This window comes from Ursus arctos, unplaced genomic scaffold, assembly GCF_023065955.2.
Source record: "Ursus arctos isolate Adak ecotype North America unplaced genomic scaffold, UrsArc2.0 scaffold_5, whole genome shotgun sequence".
In the NCBI taxonomy this organism is placed as follows: domain Eukaryota; kingdom Metazoa; phylum Chordata; class Mammalia; order Carnivora; family Ursidae; genus Ursus; species Ursus arctos.
The window spans coordinates 48,745,813-48,763,659 of NW_026623067.1; positions in this window are offsets into that span (position 1 = coordinate 48,745,813).

Sequence of the window (17,847 nt, forward strand, 5' to 3'; positions counted from 1 at the left end):
TAATAACAAAAATAATATTTGTGGTATGGAACAACAAAAGACCTTGAATAGCCAAAGCAATCTTGAAAAAGAAAAGCAAAACTAGAGGTATCACAATTCCAGATCTCAAGTTATATTACAAAGTGGAAGTAATGGTACTGGCATAAAAATAGACACATAGGTCAATAGAATAGAAGAGAAAACTCAGAAATAAGCCCACTATTATGTGGTAGATTAATTTTTGACAAAGGAGGAAAGAATATACAATGGGAAAAAAGACAGTCTCTTCAACAATGATGTTGAGAAAACTTGACAGCCACATTCAAAAGAATGAAACCAGACCACTTTCTTACACCATACACAAAAATAAACTCAAAATGGATTAAATACCTAAATGGGAGACCTGAAACCATAAAAATCCTTGAAGAGAGCATAGGCAGTAATTTCTCAGACAGCAGCCTTAGCAACATTTTTTTTAGATACATCTCCTGAGGCAGAGGAAATAAAAGCAAAAATAAACTATTAGGACTGCATCAAAATAAAAAAGTTTCTGCAAAGTGAAGGAAACAACAAAATAAAAAGGCAACCTATGGAATGAGAGAAGATATTTACAAATGATGTATCTGATAAAAAGATAGCGCCCAAAATATATAAAGAACTGATACAATTCAACATCCAAAAAACAAATAATCCAATTTAGAAATGGGCAGAAGACATGAAGAGACATTTTTCCAAAGAAGACATACAGATGCCAACAAACACATAAAAAATGCTCAACATCACTCACCATCAGAAATGCAAATCAGAACAACAATGAGTTATGACCTCACACCTGTCAGAATGGCTACATCGAAAACACAAGGAACAACAGGGTGTGGAGGATGTGGAGAAAAAGGAAATCTCCTGCACTGCTGGTGGGAATGCAAACTGGTGTAGCCACTGTGGAAAACAGTATGGAGTTTCCTCAAGATGTTAAGATCATAGAACTACTCTATGATCCAGTAACTGCACCACTGGGTATTTGCCCCAAAAAATACAAAATGATAATTCAAAGGGATACATGCACCCCTATGTTTATTGCAGCATTATTTACAATATCCAAGGTATAGAGGCAGCCTAAGTATCCACTGATAGATGAATGGATAAAGAAGACATGAGATACATATATCTCCATGATGGAGATATATATATATGGATAGATATATATAGATATATATCCATCTCTGTGATGGATATAATATTCCATCATATATATATGATATATGGATATATATGGATAAAAGAGATGTGATATATATATATATATATATATATATATATATCTTTTATCCATTCTTATATATATAATTGTGATATAAATGTGAGATATATAAATGTGAGGTAGATAGATAAAATATATGATGGAATATTATTCAGCCAGAAAAAAGAATGAAATTACATCATTTTCAACTACATGGATACAGCTAGAGAGTATAATGCTAAGCAAAATAAGTCAGTCAGAGATAGATAAATACCATATCATCTCACTTATATGTCGAATTTAAGAAACAAAACAAATGAGTAAAGAAAAAGAGAGAGAGAGAGAGACCAGTCAAGAAACATATTCTTAACTACAGAGAACGAACTTTGGTTATCAGAAGGAGGTCATGGGGAATGGGTGAAATAGGTAATGGGGATTAAAGAGTACACCAGCACAATCAAAAAATAAAAGAAAAATAAAATAAAATTTAAAAAGAATATCAAACTCTGTTATAGAAGAAATGTTTGTGTCACCCCCCAAATTCCTATTTGGTAAGAAAGTTGAAAAGAAGGTAAATATAAACAGAAATCCTAATATATTAAAGCCCAAGTTGGAGATTGTTACACTTGGTCACGTTGGCTCTCTTATATCAGTAAGACAATAGAAGCTAGATCAGGGAAAGCATATTACAATATTGAAAAGTTTCAGAACTTAACACTGGGCTATCCTGATTATTATTCCTAATACAAAGAAGAGTAAATCTATTATTTTAAGAATTATTTTCAACAGAAGTACAAGCTGCAGGAGTTAAATCTGAAACCTTAGAAAAGTCATACTATATCAATATTTCATTGGAGAAATGCCAAGGAAAATCTGAGTCATGGATGTGATGCTGGGGTCACTGTAATGGCTCCTCTCTCTTTGGGACCAATGAATTGAGAAGAACTGCTAGAGTTAACATAGGATGTTATAAAGTCTTGACCACTGTAGCAAATTAAACTAATTAAAAGCAGAGTCATTGCTAGAGCACTTTTTCATGAGATTTCTAACAGTTTCAAAAAGCATAATCATTATTAATTACTCTTTCTGTCCTAAATTGTTAGGCTATGTAGGTAGAAGGAAAAAAAAAATCCTACATGTTTACAACTAAATGCTGTTCTAGAATAAAATTAGATGACTTCCTGAAAACATATTTGAGTCAGGAAAAGGCGAGCTTTAAATAGAGAAATTCGTTGATCCACTTTAACTCAGAATAGTAAACAAAAATAAGGCTTCCCTTCTACATGGGATTTTCCTGCTTTGAAACCTATACTGCATGTATATACGCTCCGCATACCTCACTGAATCTCACTGTAGCAACCAGAGCTTTGAGATAGGATGGTTATATAGCAGAACACTAAAATCCATAATTGTACCAATGAGACTTGTTCAGTCGCAGTAAAGCAGAAGTCAGAACAGCAAGAATCATCCCCAGCTTCCACAGATAGAAGAGACCCTTTGGAAGGTTAGCACAGAGAGAATCCTGTTTATGCTCTGCCCTTTCAGTGTATGGACAAAGAACCAGCCCCCAGAAAAAACAAATGTGACCTCAAGCGCCCCAAGAGGTAGAACACTCCAAGAAGTCACAAGGACTTTAGATGAGACGTGAAAATGAAATGTCAGTCCACTAAGAAGTGGCCTGAAAACTTTAAAAAGAGGTACAGAATGCATTTCATAAAACTTAAGGGAGAATTTTCTACTGCAACACTTCTTGCTGGAAATAAATACTTCATGGGAAGGGTTATCTGCCAGACCAAGGGTTTTCCTTTCCTTCTCTTTCCGTTTGTAATTATTATTAAATCAGAAAATACAGAGTTTGTAAAGAAGCAGATGCTACCTAAGTGATCATCTGCTTTGTATTTTATGATACTTTCCATTTGTTTTTCTTTGAATGCCCTTATTTTTACAGAACTTCATCTGGACAACATGGTTTTCCCAACACTGGAATTTTATAGGCACGTGACATAGGTAAAAGCAGGTAAGAGATTGTTAACTCTTGTTTTTAATCCCAGCTTTGCCTACATTTTAAGAACCACAGAGAGGAAAGAACACAGGGAGGCTCTCTCACTTACAAGTTACGGCGTCTAGGGCAAAGCCAGAGATAGAACTCATCAAAGAATCAACCTTTGAAGTATCAAGCATCATTATGTCATTTCCCCATCACCCATTACATTACTGGAGTCAGTAACTTGTCAAATGTCCCACAGCTGGAAAGTTGAAAGAGCCAGATTTTGAGCTCAACTCTGTATGATTTTAAAGCTCACCTATTTGTTTCAACTAAACCAAGCCACCTTTCAGGCAAGTCACTTCATCTCCCCTGACCTCCATCTCAGTTTCCTTATCAGCAAAATGAAAGGGTTGAGTCGGAGGATCTTTAAGTTCTCTTCCAATTATGAGAAGAAATTATATGCCAGAAACTCAATAAAGTTTATAAGTCCTGTTAAGTATGGTGAAACCATTTTTATGAGACAGAAATATTGATGCCATATATTCTAAAAACCAATGATGTGGACAGTTGGAACAATTATGTAAGTCAGGAGTATAAAGCTTAAAGTTTTTGTTTTTGATATTTTCACCTGATGTGCAATGTACTGTTGAATAGTTTCCCACTTTTTAGATCTGTGGACTTTTTTCATTGTCATAGATAAATGTGTGAATCACAACAGCAAAATGTAAAATATGTCATATTTTAATAACATATGATAAAAAACTGATTGTAAGATTTTTTTTTTTTTTTTTATTTACTCGACAGAGATAGAGATAGCCAGTGAGAGAGGGAACACAAGCAGGGGGAGTGGGAGAGGAAGAAGCAGGCTCATAGTGGAAGAGCCTGATGTGGGGCTCGATCCCACAACGCCGGGATCACGCCCTGAGCCGAAGGCAGACGCTTAACCGCTGTGCCACCCAGGCGCCCCTGATTGTAAGATTTTTAAATTTAGGTACACTTATTATAAAAGTTTGCATGTAAGTTTATCCTAATAATGTCTGACAATATTAACTCATTTAGACATCAACTCATGTAGACATTTTCGATTTAATAAGCAGCATAAGTGCTTTGATTTACTTTAAATTAATGTAGCTTATGCTATTTAACTTATTCTGAATTAATTTTTAAGGAAATAATTATTAATAAATTTTAAAATTATGTGTTTTACTTGATGTAGGAACAATATAAAAGTATAGCATCAGAAATAGTGAAAAAAATAACACCTGTTTTTATGAGCTGAGGTTTGAAAGTTTCTCTTAAACCAACTAAGGTAAGTTCGTTTTGTTTATACATGAGGAAGTAAGAGAATAAGGCTGCTTTTCTTGGCACTTTTCTACACATAATGTTTTACAGGAATGGATGGTCTTTCTTTCCAATATGTTAAAAACCAAATGAGAAATAACTGTCACTATATTTCCCCCTGTTCAACATCTTCAGTATCCAGAGGTACACTAGGGGTGCTATGTAAGAATCTTAAATAGATAAATGCAACTTGTAGATCTGGTGAAGAAAGCTTGGGGTTAAACTTGCAGGATTTTTAAAAAAATTTCAATAAAAGTGTCCCTCTATTTTCTATATTGAATCAACAGTTGCGGGTATACGTTTAATAAGTGACTTGAGTTTCCCAATCTACTTATAGTGTGAATTAAGTAAGATGCTTTCCACCCTCCTATATCTTGAAACATCCCAAACTCCATAGCTGTGGACTCAGACTGTCCCTCTCCCCATCCCCTCCCTACCATCTCAGTAGAAAGATCACATCCATTTTGTTAACTAAAATCCCAGGAGGCACCTTCCATCCTTTCCTCTCCCTTAGATCCTACATCTAAGACCTTTCCAGAACCCAATCTTTTTTCCTTCCCAAATATCTCTTAACTATGTTCAGTCTACTTCCCTACAGTTACCACCAGTGGACTCATTATTCTAGCTTTTTTCATGACCTTGAAGCCACCACTTTCCCTAACCCTACAGAACCACTGTGCATCAAGTTAACTCTGCCTGCAAGCCCCCTCTTTCTTTGCCTTGGTAGGCTAGGTCACCGTTTAGATCCCAGACTACTCCAACGATCCCCTTTTCTCAGGAAGGCCTGGATTCACCTCCCTGACTGAGCCAAGTCTTTCTATTATATGTTGTCACTGTGCTAGGATGTCTCTCTCAGCAGGTATCACAGAGTATTCATTCGCCCTTACCACGTCATTACCTACCATGTGAAAGATACAGTGACGAATAAATAATCAAAGCCTCTGTCTCAGGAAGTTACATTCTCTAGGATGACAAAGAAGCCACTACATAGGAGGACAGGTTGAAAGTATTTGCCCTATGGAAGGAAATATAGTGGAGAATTACTGCTTTACACATACATGTGTGATTCTTTGATGCATGTCTGTCTCCCACAGGAGACCCTAAAGACCACAGCCACTGGGACCACACCATTACTTCTGTACTATTCACATGAGTTCTTCCCATTTTTATCCACCACAACCACAAACTATGCTCCCAAAGGAGCAAAATGTCACTTTAAGAAAAAGGTACTTTGTTGATATTTTTACAGCTAAAATTTTTCATGGATCCCTTCCAAATAAAGGAAGAATCCAGAGCATTAATTATTAAAAGGAACGCTGCACCAGATCTTGAATGTGAGCAGAAAAATATGACCACTCTTTAAGTGTTCAGGAATAAATAATTGTCTAAAGATCATCTTTTTTCCTGCTCTTTTGCGCGCCTGAAGTTTCACGATGACACATACAAGATACATGGAGACATGCAGGCAGGAGCAGAGGCTGTTTTCACATTTAGAACATTCTCTTTGGATTTTTAAATGTCATAACGTCAAAGACAAACATTCTCAAATCCTAAACCAAATTACTTCTTAAAATTTTCCTCATCAAGAACAGGAAACACATACTTCTAAGTGCATAATGTTGGATTTTGTTATAACAAAGACTTAAGGGGTGCAGGATGACTTTTTCAGACCAGTGCAAGATGAACTTTTGAAACTCTAAGGTGACAACTTCTAACTAGGCAAAAAGTCTGGCTCTTTTCTCTGAGAAACAGCAATCTCCTGCCTAGAGTCATTTAATTAAGCAAAAGCACTTTCTTTATGCCAGTGGATTTTTGAGAATCTAGGAAGCAGTGAAATGAGAGCTCTGCTGTTTACATTTAGACTCACGTAGGCAATTCAGGTTCTCTTAATCTGGGAATCGTGAGCCTTTCCACCAAGATGAAAATTTCTGCATTAAGCAAATATAAATAGGAAATCTCCTAGCACCATTAAGTGCTCACAGTTCCTTAAAGTCACGACTCGGTTAATGATTTGCTTTTAGAATGTTTTCCTTCAAGAACAGGGCAACGTTTAATAATATTTTTTTTAATTATCCAAAATATGCTCCCCTTTGCCTTTACACATTTTTTCCCTCTCACATGGCACTGAAATTAAATGAAAGAAAGAGGCATTATGTGAATGGTTTGCTTTCATATTTAACTTACAATAAGAAAAACTCAGTAATAGAAAGATGTGTTGGCAATCTGGACATTTGCATGCAAGTCACCTCCTATTACAATGAGCAACTATAGGATGAACAAATGAACTCCAGGCCCCAAGCCATGGCCCTTTCTTTTATCCAGTAATCCATACAACCAAACACCAACCAGGAAACAAATGAATGTGGGCATTTCCTCAGAGTTTGCTGAATTTCTTCAGTTGGTTATTAAACGCAGTCTGTACTCCAAGAACTGGCACACCTCTGGGTACATCCTCATTTTTTAGGAAACCATACTGAGCACACAGTCCTTCCCTCTCCACAGGCACTGCTCACCCTGAAAAGCCCGATAGTAATTCTGCAGAAAGAATCAGAGATGGCCTTGGGCCATCACAAAAGAATCACGGGTTGTAACACAAAGCATTCTCATACTAGAGAAATGTGTTTGCATTTGTGGTTTTTCTGATGTCTTCAAATCAATGTTCCTACGTCACAACTGCATCTGTTTGGATGCCTTTTTTCCCCTTGGGTAAATGAACAAAGGGACATGTTCTTAGAGCTTGCCTCACAGAAATTAACAGCCTCCTTTCATCCGTGCCTTGTGCAGCTTTCTTGGGGTTGGTCTCTTTGCTTACACTTCCTTTCATAAGCTAATACAAATCTAAAAATTATCACTAATTCGGTGACTTAAGGAGAGTAGGTAATTGGAAAAAAGGCTTAATCTACACCAAGGCCCTGAGGACATCCACTTTAAAAAAAAAAAAAAAAACGCTAAAAAAGAGAAATTAGAGACGAGGGTAGAAAGCTCATGGAAGTGATGTCGCCCTGATCAAGTATTCACGTTATTCACTGTGTACATGAACTTTTGGAACGTCATTGATTGAAGTACTTAGCGGCGTAAATTCAATTTATCCTTTTGGACTCGCCCAGAAAATTCGATATTCAAAACATAAATTTCTTCAGTTTCAGTTCTTAATCATATAATTTCTGCATCAATCCAAATATCAGAGCGTCCCATCTCATGCCATTAGTCTTATACAAATGAATGGTAAGGCATATAAATTGGCTGAAAGAGAATTCCCATCAAATGTCAACCAGGCCACACAGACGAACAAGTCTCCATTTGTTAACAAGCTGCCAACAGCCTGACAACCGAAAGTTGACCAAGGGTCTCCCACAAGCCTGATCATGATAGCACAGTATTAAAATCTAAAGAAAACTGTAAAAAATTTTGTGTACACATTTTTAGAAAAGAAATGAACACAAAAGGTACTTACACTTTTGCTCCGAGAAAGCAAATCACAGGTATTTCTTTTCATGGTGGTGTTTTAAGTAATTCAAACGGACAATAGCTGTTTCCAATGTCACTGCTCTCACTGCAACAATTATCCACTCAAAAGCCAACTGGCATTCTGAAGAGAAAGGCAAGGAAATGTTTAATCAAGTATATGATTAACACGTGCACTTCAAAATGCTGTCTTAGACCAGGACAGTAATTCTTAAATTATTCAGCAGAACAAGCTAAAATGGTGCCGTGTTTAAAGCAATAAAAGTACACACAAGCAGCATTTCCAAAACAGCTTTTGTTAAATGTAAGTTAGAGATTTCAAGCACCATCTGTTTTCCATTAAATATTCAAGTCTACATTTCTAGTGGCTTAAAAAAAATAGGTATGGTAGCCACAACTTACACTTACATGTACGAAACGAAGATGCATGCTGAGCTGTGTGCGTGCGGATTCTGGCTGGCACAGCTGGGGACCCCTCAGTTTTCCACTAAGCAGTCACCAAGGTAGCCTTGTCCACCACCAGAGGGACCTTACTACATCTGAAAGCCCTCTGACCGTAGCATGGTAGCCTCCTGTTTCATCATTAGCAATAATCCACAGTACAGTGGCTCTTCAGTAAATGTAGTGTGGTCTCTACTCTTTGGGTTCAAAGATGTTGTAAGAAATGGTTGGGAGAAGCAGTTTCCCTAGTCCGGCAACAACTATGATTTCTAAGAATATCCCAGACTAGCTGTCACTTGAATGACGTGATAACCTTATTACCTTACCTTCACTTCCCACCGGACATTAAGAAGGAGATTCTGTTTTTAGTTTTGGAGAAAGAGCAAATACAATAGCTACAGGAGTTGTGTTCATTCTGATCTTCAGCTGAATCTGGGCATGATTTACATATTCACAGGGAATATTTGCATGTGGGCTGAAATGCCTTTTGGGAAAGAAGTCACTCTCAGAGGAAGGGGATAAGGCAAACAGGCTTGACCAAAACACAAAAACGCTGACATTGTAGATGTAGACTGAAACAGTAAGAACAGACCGGTTCTCACAACAGCATGTATTCTGTTATTTGGATTTACTCTAAGTTTGTCAAAAGACTTGTGCCTGAGATTTAGGGGAAAGAATAACAACAGTAAGCAAGGTCTGAAGGAGTTTGTTTTACCGAAATGATGGAAAAATATCAAAGTGCAGGACAGTGTGAATTATACATTCAAAAATATAAATACATTCAAACAAAGTAATTATATATATACTTTCAAAACACACAAGACACATGGAGGGAGGGTTTCAGGGAACGCAGCATCTGCCCAGGTCCCTGGAGCAGGCCAGGCCTCAGCAGAAGGGGAACCCACTGGTCCCCCAACACCAGTACACAGGAACCTTCTTCACCAAGCTCTTCAGAATCCTGCACTGGTGCACTTTCAAGGCTCAAAGACTTGTTTTGAAACACGTGAATCACCCCTCAAGACTTATGAGACTAAAAGGCCGATGCTTTTAGGGAGGTCATAGATCCCACAACAGCAAGGTGGAGCTAGAACTGGAAAAATCCGGTTTATCACTGCTAAGAATATCCCAAGTCACAACGCGGGAGACCCAAAGGGCACTGAAGCACAAAGTTTTCTTCCAGGTTCATAAAAATGCTTGCCTGAGATTAAAGAAAAATGCACAACCAATTGTGAGTTTCTAGGATAAATATGGTTTCTCTGAGTGTGTATGAATTATTTTTCAGGGAGTGGGGGTTGGAGGGAAGAGGGAATCCACAAATGTGAAGTTCTCAGCTAGTATACCTCCAGGACTTTGGTCATCTTTCCCAGTGGGTTATAATGCCATTCATTTTATAAGTTCTCAGAAAATATGAAATTATATTACCCACCTTGAATCAATTTAAGAAGTGGACAGAAATAATATAAACTGAGAACTAAATATTCCATATCTAGGGAGAAAATAAAATCCAACTAAATGCTGTGGGAAGCTTATATACTCTCAGAGAAAAATACATTCAAAATATTTAATTACTCACTCAGTAATTAATGAGTACTCTTAGGGGCAACCAGGGAATAGTTAGTTGCCCCTACTGGGCTAGTAACTCAATAGTTTTAAATTAACGAATCAGTCAACTCCAGCAAATCACAGAATTGACCTGATAAGGTTTGCTGAATTCATCAAGTTTTTAACAAATTTGCCTTTGACATCATTCAAAGACTTCCCTATAGGAATTTGGAACCTGTGGATTTTTGAGTAGGCAAACAGGTATAACTGAAAACTGCTGAAGGGCTGGCCCTTCTCAGCCTATATACTTGGGAGGCAGCATGGTCTGGCTAAAACAGTATGGCCCTTGAAACCAAAGAGGCATAGGATTTGAAACCAAAGAGGTTAGGATTTCAGCTCTCCGGGGGCATTCTGTGTAGCTTTCGGCAAGTTACTTAAACTTTCTGGCCTTTTTTTGAGATCTGCAAAAAGGAGATAATAATAATTCATGTGTGTTTCGAGTTTAAATGACCTGACTTGTATAAACCAATGTCTCGAAGAATCCTTGGCTCACCTCATCACCACCACCATCATCATCAGCCTTCATTGCCACCTTTTTCTTCTCTTAGTATCAAATGACAAGTACCAACAACTCGTTCTTATTTTTCCACTGTAAAGTATCCAACTCCCTCAGATAGGACAGAACTAGGCAAATATACTTTCAACTAAGTGGTAATGAATAATGTACCAGTTAAGGTCCCAGGAATAGACAGTACACTCATATTAGGATCATTTAAGGAGGGGTTAGTAACGAGATTATTAAAGAAGATGACAATAGGAGGCCTGGATGGCTCAGCTGGTTAAGCATCTAACTCTTGGTTTCAGCTCAGGTCATGATCTCCTGGTCCTGGGATAGAACCCTGCATGACGTCAGGGTCCACACTCAGTGAAGGGTCTGCTTCTCTACCCCCACTCTCTCCCTCGGCCCCTCTCCCCAACTCATGTGTGCATGCATGCACACGTGCTCTCTCTTTCTCTTTCAAATAAATAAATAAAATATTTTAAAAAACGAAAGATGAGAGTAGGGTAAAGAAATCTACAAAGGATAGTGACGTTCTTGCAATTAGTAATAATGGAGTTTTTATCACCCCCAAATGGAACAAGGAGAGGGGGAAGTCACGGACACCTAGGGGGAGAGTGTCATAGGGTAAGTTGCCTTGAAAAAGGCTATTCTCTGGGACATGGCTAGTCTCAGTTGACCAAGACAGGAGATGAACAGCTCTCATCCTCCTCTGATCTCCTGCTGGGACTCCCCACTGGCCAAATGCAACAGAGCCAGAGGGCAAAGGAAGCTGGGCTGTCCACCTCACTGGTCAGCCTCCCAGGGCAGAAAGCATCCCAGAGCAGGGTGGGAAAGAGAGCAGAGATGGAGGGGACGTGGGAGACGTGCCACACAAATGGGATCTGCAGCCCAGGAAGAGGACAGCACTTTTCTGCTCATTTCATCAGAAGAAAAATATCATTTATCTTTCATCCTCCTAATAAACCTGTGAGGTAGATATCATTAATGAATTCTCCCCATTGCACAAAAGAGGAAATCAGCTCCAAGCAGTGAACTGCCCAGTAAATAGCAAAATCAGGATTCAAACCTGATTTGTCTGACTCTAAAGTCCATGTTTTTGTCTAGGCTGCCATTGTGCTTTGCAGCCAGTATCCGGAATGAACAAATGCATTTTAATGATCAACAAATGGTAACCTCTGCAAATACCAAAGCTGTGTCCAAACCAAACAATGTTTGATAAAAGAAAAAAAAAAAAGGTGTACTCTCAGGAAGGCAGCTATCTTCGTTCCTACAAATTCCTCCCTCAGCAAAGACAATGCCGTGAGACAGCAGAAACGCTTGCTCCCTCCAGGGGCACTAAACAGAAGACCAGGTGAGAGAATACGCATGCAATTTCATTACTACAGGAGTTTCCACATAAAAGTTAATTAGGGAGAAGGAAGAGTCAGCTCCTGCAAGGAGAACTCTTTAAAAACAAAGAGAGGTGGTAGCTAAGATAGACAGTGCTGGAACACTCCGAGACAGAATGTGAGCTGTAGCACCTGTATAAATTTTACAGCTTCGATGAAAGGATAAGGGAGTTAAGACAGGTTCTTTCCTAGAGATTAAGGATTTAGAGAGTAGAAAAAGCCCGAACTGGGCATCAGAAAAAATAAGTTCCACTTACAGCAATGTGTCATACACACAAGCTGGGTGGTATTAGGAAAATCCCTTCTCTTTTTTCCTCCACCAGTCGCTTGCTTCTCTGTAAAGAGGAGATAACATTATCTCCACAACCCACCTCACAGGGTTGGTATGGGGATCAATTAGATAGTGTGTCGAAAAGTTTTCTAGAATCTATAAAGTACCCTGCAAACGTAAGCTGCATCTATTCATTGAAACATCAGATGTGCCAATGTAGGGCGACACTATGACTGAAAAAGTTCCAATTACTTGCAAATATTAGACAGGCTACGGAATATATTTTATGTATTTTAGAGGAATTTTTTATTCTTTATTCTTTTATAATTAATATTTTTTCTTCTACACAGTAATTAATTTCATGTAGTGACTGCTGAATTATAAAACCACTCAGATGAATTAATTTAAAAAGAACACATGTATTGGGCATCTGTATGGGTCAAGTGCTCTACTAAAGTGTCAGATAACCTCCAAACTTTCTAGATTCAGAGCGGAAGAATGGTTTGGATACTGTTGCCCATAAATGATTAAAGGATAATCAATTAGTTTGTCTCCAACTTAGTTTCTTCACCACATCAGCAAGATCTGTTTTTCTGGGGCTGTTCAAAATAGACATCAAAATGAAATCAGGATAGGGTGCCTGGGTGGCTCAGTTGGTTAAGCATCTGCCTTCAGCTCAGGTCATGATCCCAGGGTCCTGGGATCAAGTCCCGTCAGGCTCCCTGTTCAGCAGGGAGGGGTAGAGAGGGGTCGAGAGGCTTCTCCCTCTACCCCTGCCCCCGTTCATGATCTCTCTCTCTCTCTTTCTCGCAAATAAATAAAATCTTTTAAAAAAAATGAAACCAGGATAGACAGTCTCTTTCCTGGATTAAATTCTAATCTATAAAGAAAAATAAGTAGATATGGCACATACTAAAAAAAAGTAAGTTTGATCACTGTAAAACATAACCCCAAAGAAATACAATAAAAATAGACTCAATTTATTGGGGATCGTCCACCAAAATATGTGCAAACAAGAAACCTGGAGGCAGTAATTCAAGAGTTAAATGCTCAAAAACTTAAGAGAAAAGATGCATATGTGTAAAAAACAGACTTCTGATGAGGAGGTTTGAGTTAATGCCATAGGCTCTAATTTGTCCCGTCCACACATAGGATAGGAAACGTGGACACTTGGCCCAGTGTCCCTCGGCTAGATCTGTGCAGAGACAAAGGAAGAAAAGTACCCAGTATTTCCTCATTCCTTCTAAAGTTGTGAATTAAGAGAAAGGAGTCCTTCCTGGTCTAGATCTGAAGGTGACCAGAGACTTCCTGCCTATTCACACCCTGCCCCTTTTTTCCACGGTGCTTGGTGAAAGCTGTCCCTTATCTGAGCTCCGGCTAGAACCTACACAATCCGAGATCTAGAAAGAGCTCATGGCACAAATGAGGAAACTGAGGCACAGTAAGGTAAGCAATTTGCCAAAAATCACAGGGCTATGTGGAACAAGACAGGAATTAACCTGAGGTCTCCACACTCCCTGCCTAGACTTCCGTCCAGCTAAGGATGCTTGCTGCCTTACCCATTGATTTTCCTAAAACTCACTCTACAGGGTGACTCAGAGACATCTTGCAGCATGTCCAGCAGAGTTCAACAACTTAGTTCTTGCTGAAGTTGGTGCAATCTGCTTCTAACACAGGGATGGCCCTGTAGAGTTAGGTTGCCCCTCATGCTTTAGAAGAGCCTTCAGCTGCCTCACAGAAGCCAGGGTGATGTGTCTCAAAGAGAGGGGCCAGGTGACCTGTGACCTCACAGTCTGTCCCCAGTGCAAACCCTCCGCCCTAGTCTGAATGGTCTAATCCCTCCAACAACTGTGACATGTTCATTTCCACCTCCTAGCCCTAAATGGACGTTCTTAAAATGTTCTTCTATTGTCCATCTTTTGTTTTTAAAGTTCTTATTTATTTATTAGAGAGAGAGAGCACGCACACATGAGAGTGAGAGAGAGAGAGAGAGCGAGCAAGAGCAGGGGGAGAGGGAGAAGCAGACTCCCTGCTGAGGAGAGAGCCCCACGTGGGGCTCAATCCCAGGACCCTGGGATCATGACCTGAGCTGAAGGCAGACGCTTAACCCACTCAACCACCCAGGCACCCCGTATTGTCCATCGTTCTGAACTTTTCTGTTTTTCAAAATCTGGCAAGTCCTTCTTTCTAAAAATGAGAGTTGCCCTGCTACTCCAAGTCACACAGCGTTCTACTTCCTCTGAATTCTAACAGTAAACTCAATGTTGTGCCATGATATCAACTACTATCTTGCAGGTTTTCCCTAATTGTTTTATGGGTTTAATCTCTGCTTCCTCAATTGTAGGTGGAATAAGGCACATTTTAAGTCCTTTTTCATACTACAAGTTATACGATTATAAAATACAAATTCCTAAGGTTGAAAGCAATTCATTATCATTCGTTTGTCTTCTCCATAATGCTCAACAGAGTGGTGAGTCCCCAGCAACCCCTCAATAAAATATATTTAAAAATAGAAGTATAAGTCCATTAAAAATCATTTTAATTAACAAGTACAAAATTTGAAACTAAATTTTGTTAAAATGTGGAAAATATTCAATTTCAATATTCATCAAGGAAATGAAAATTAAAATCCCAACATTCCATTTGTCTTGCCTACCAATTAGCAAAGTTAAGGTTTTTTTAAAATAAAATACTTGATAATGCTGTACATATATGATGAACTATGCATTTCATGTATTGCTTATCAGCTTCAAAATGATACAAGTCTTGGGAAAGGAATTTGATAATAAATACCAAAAGCTAGAACTGTATATTTTATACAGTAATTCAGAAAAGTAACTGAAATATGGTAAGTGCTTTATATGCAAATGTGTTTGCAACAATGCTACCTAGAGTAAGGAAAATTTAAAAACAATTTAGGGGCACGTGGGTGGCTCAGTTGGTTATGTATCTTACTTCAGTTCAAGTCATGATCTTGGGGTCCTGGGATTGAGCCCCACATCGCATTGGGCTCCTCGCTCAGTGGGGAACCACTTCTCCTTCTACCTTCATCCCTCCCCCATCTTGTGCTCTCTCTCTCTCAAATAAAATCTTTTTAAAAATAAAACAAATAAAAATCATTTAGATGTCCAACAGTAAGGGAAGAGTTAAATAAAATATGAGAAACCTCATGATGTACTATATAATTAAAAATATATACCGTACAAGATATTTTAATTACATGGAAAAATGTTTCTGCTATAATGTTAAATGACAAAAGCAGGATTAAAGTTGTAGATACAGCATGTTCCTATGAAAAGTTATGCACAGAGAAAAGACTAGAAAGAAATATAGGAAACTATTAGTAGCTCTATGTAGGTTTTAGTATTACAAATGTTTCTATTCTTCTTTCTGTATTCCTCAGCTTCTTAAATATTCAAGATTTGGGAAAAATAAACAATTAAAGTCAAATTTAAAGAAAGTGATTGAGTGAATTTGGAACAACTCATTAACCCTCTCTTCCTACTTCAGAGCATCCTTTAAATGGTAAGCTTTTGGGGCGCCTGGGTGGCACAGCGGTTAAGCGTCTGCCTTCGGCTCAGGGCGTGATCCCGGTGTTATGGGATCGAGCCCCACATCAGGCTCCTCCGCTATGAGGCTATGAGCCTGCTTCTTCCTCTCCCACTCCCCCTGCTTGTGTTCCCTCTCTCGCTGGCTGTCTCTATGTCTGTCAAATAAATAAATAAAATCTTTTAAAAAATAAATAAATAAATAAAAAATAAATGGTAAGCTTTTGTTGGTGTGATTGTTATAGGAGGTTTGTGTATTGTATGCCTATTCATTTGAATATTTGTTTTTATAAGCCAACTATGCTATTTCGTACAAAGTGTTAGGCTTTGCCTTTTGGAAATCATAAATTGGGAAAAATCTTAGTTGGAAAGGGACAGCCAACATTAAGTTCTCTCTCACGGACCCTACTATTACTTTCTCCATTTGGAAGCCTGTTGATCTCCTTTTTTCTTTTGCTCCCAGTAATGGTAACAATCTCTCTCTCTCTCTCTCTCTCTCTCACACACACACACACACACACACACGTGCACGCGCACACACACACACACACACACACCTTCAGTCTCTGCTCCACCTAGAAAATCAGTTACTGAGGTTCCCCTATGTTAGTTTCCAGTAATGCAAAACACCAAATTCACATAAATGTAATTATACATCCACAAAAAAAGATCTGAGTTTTGTCAGACCAAGAAGAGCTCAATCCACAAAATATTTTCATTTGTATTATAAGTTGGGAAATGAGCATGCATGAGGAACTGTCCGTCACAATTTGCAATAAAAATATTCATAAAATAATAAATTAACAGTGAAACTCTTTCAGTTTAGCCTCAACAACCTTTGTACCTTTTGAATAGTTTAGAGCCTCTTCCTAATATCTTGCTGACCATTCTATCAAACACTGCACCTCAGCTTCCTGTCTCACCCCATCTCACTCTCACTTACCTCCTTGAGAGGATGAGGCATTTCTTCTGTGTGGAGTTCTGTCTTCTACCCACTCTCTACCTTCCTTCCGCCTTTCTTCTCTAACTGGCCCTTTTCTCTCAAATTCTAAATAGTCTCTTGAACCTCTCCTCTGGTTTAAAAAAAAAATCCACCTTAATCCTTCATTCTCTCTATAATCAGATGATTTGAAAAAAAATTGTCTATTAAACTCACTTTCTACCACCTCTTTACTCCCACCTCCACCCCTCACACCACCATAACCTAGTTTTACTCCTTCTAGACTTCAATTTCTTTCTCTAACATTTCTAGACCACCATATTGCCAAATATAACAAGCACTTCCCAAATTCTCTGACTAGACCTCCCTACTATAACATCATCCCTTGTTCCTTCTAGAAACTCTCTCCTCCCTTGTCTTCTGTGAGATCACTCTCTGCCAACTCTGATTGCTTGACTTCTTTCTACCTTATGGAGTCTTCTTTTGTCCACCCCTTAAACATGGATGATACCACTACTCTTAGTCTTTATCAGTGCTTCCCAAACATGAGTGCATATCAAAATTAGTCAGGGAATTCCATATAATGCAAATTGCTCAGCCTCCACTAATGAATCAGAACCTCCAGGATAGGGGCGCCTGGGTAGCGCAGTCGTTAAAGCGTCTGCCTTCAGCTCAGGGCGTGATCCTGGCGTTCCGGGATCGAGTCCCACATCGGGCTCCTCCGCTGGGAGCCTGCTTCTTCCTCTCCCACTCCCCTGCTGTGTTCCCTCTCTCGCTGGCTGTCTCTCTGTCACATAAATAAATAAAATCTTAAAAAAAAAAAAAAAAAAGAACCTCCAGGATATGGAGGAATCTGCTTTTGACCAATTCTCCACATGATACTCATGAAGCTTTCAGAGCACTTGATGGCTGATTGGCGCTTGGGAATCTCTGGTCTACATTACACACCTGGGCGATCTATTGGTTTCATTGTTCAGCCATAAGTATGCTAATATATGCATGTTAATCATATTCATATACATATACATGTATATATACATATATGAGACCCTCACTTCTTCTGAGCTTCAAATTTGTACATTTCAATGACATGACTTGGAAGATCCATGAGCATCTCAAATACAACATGTCCATATATGAACT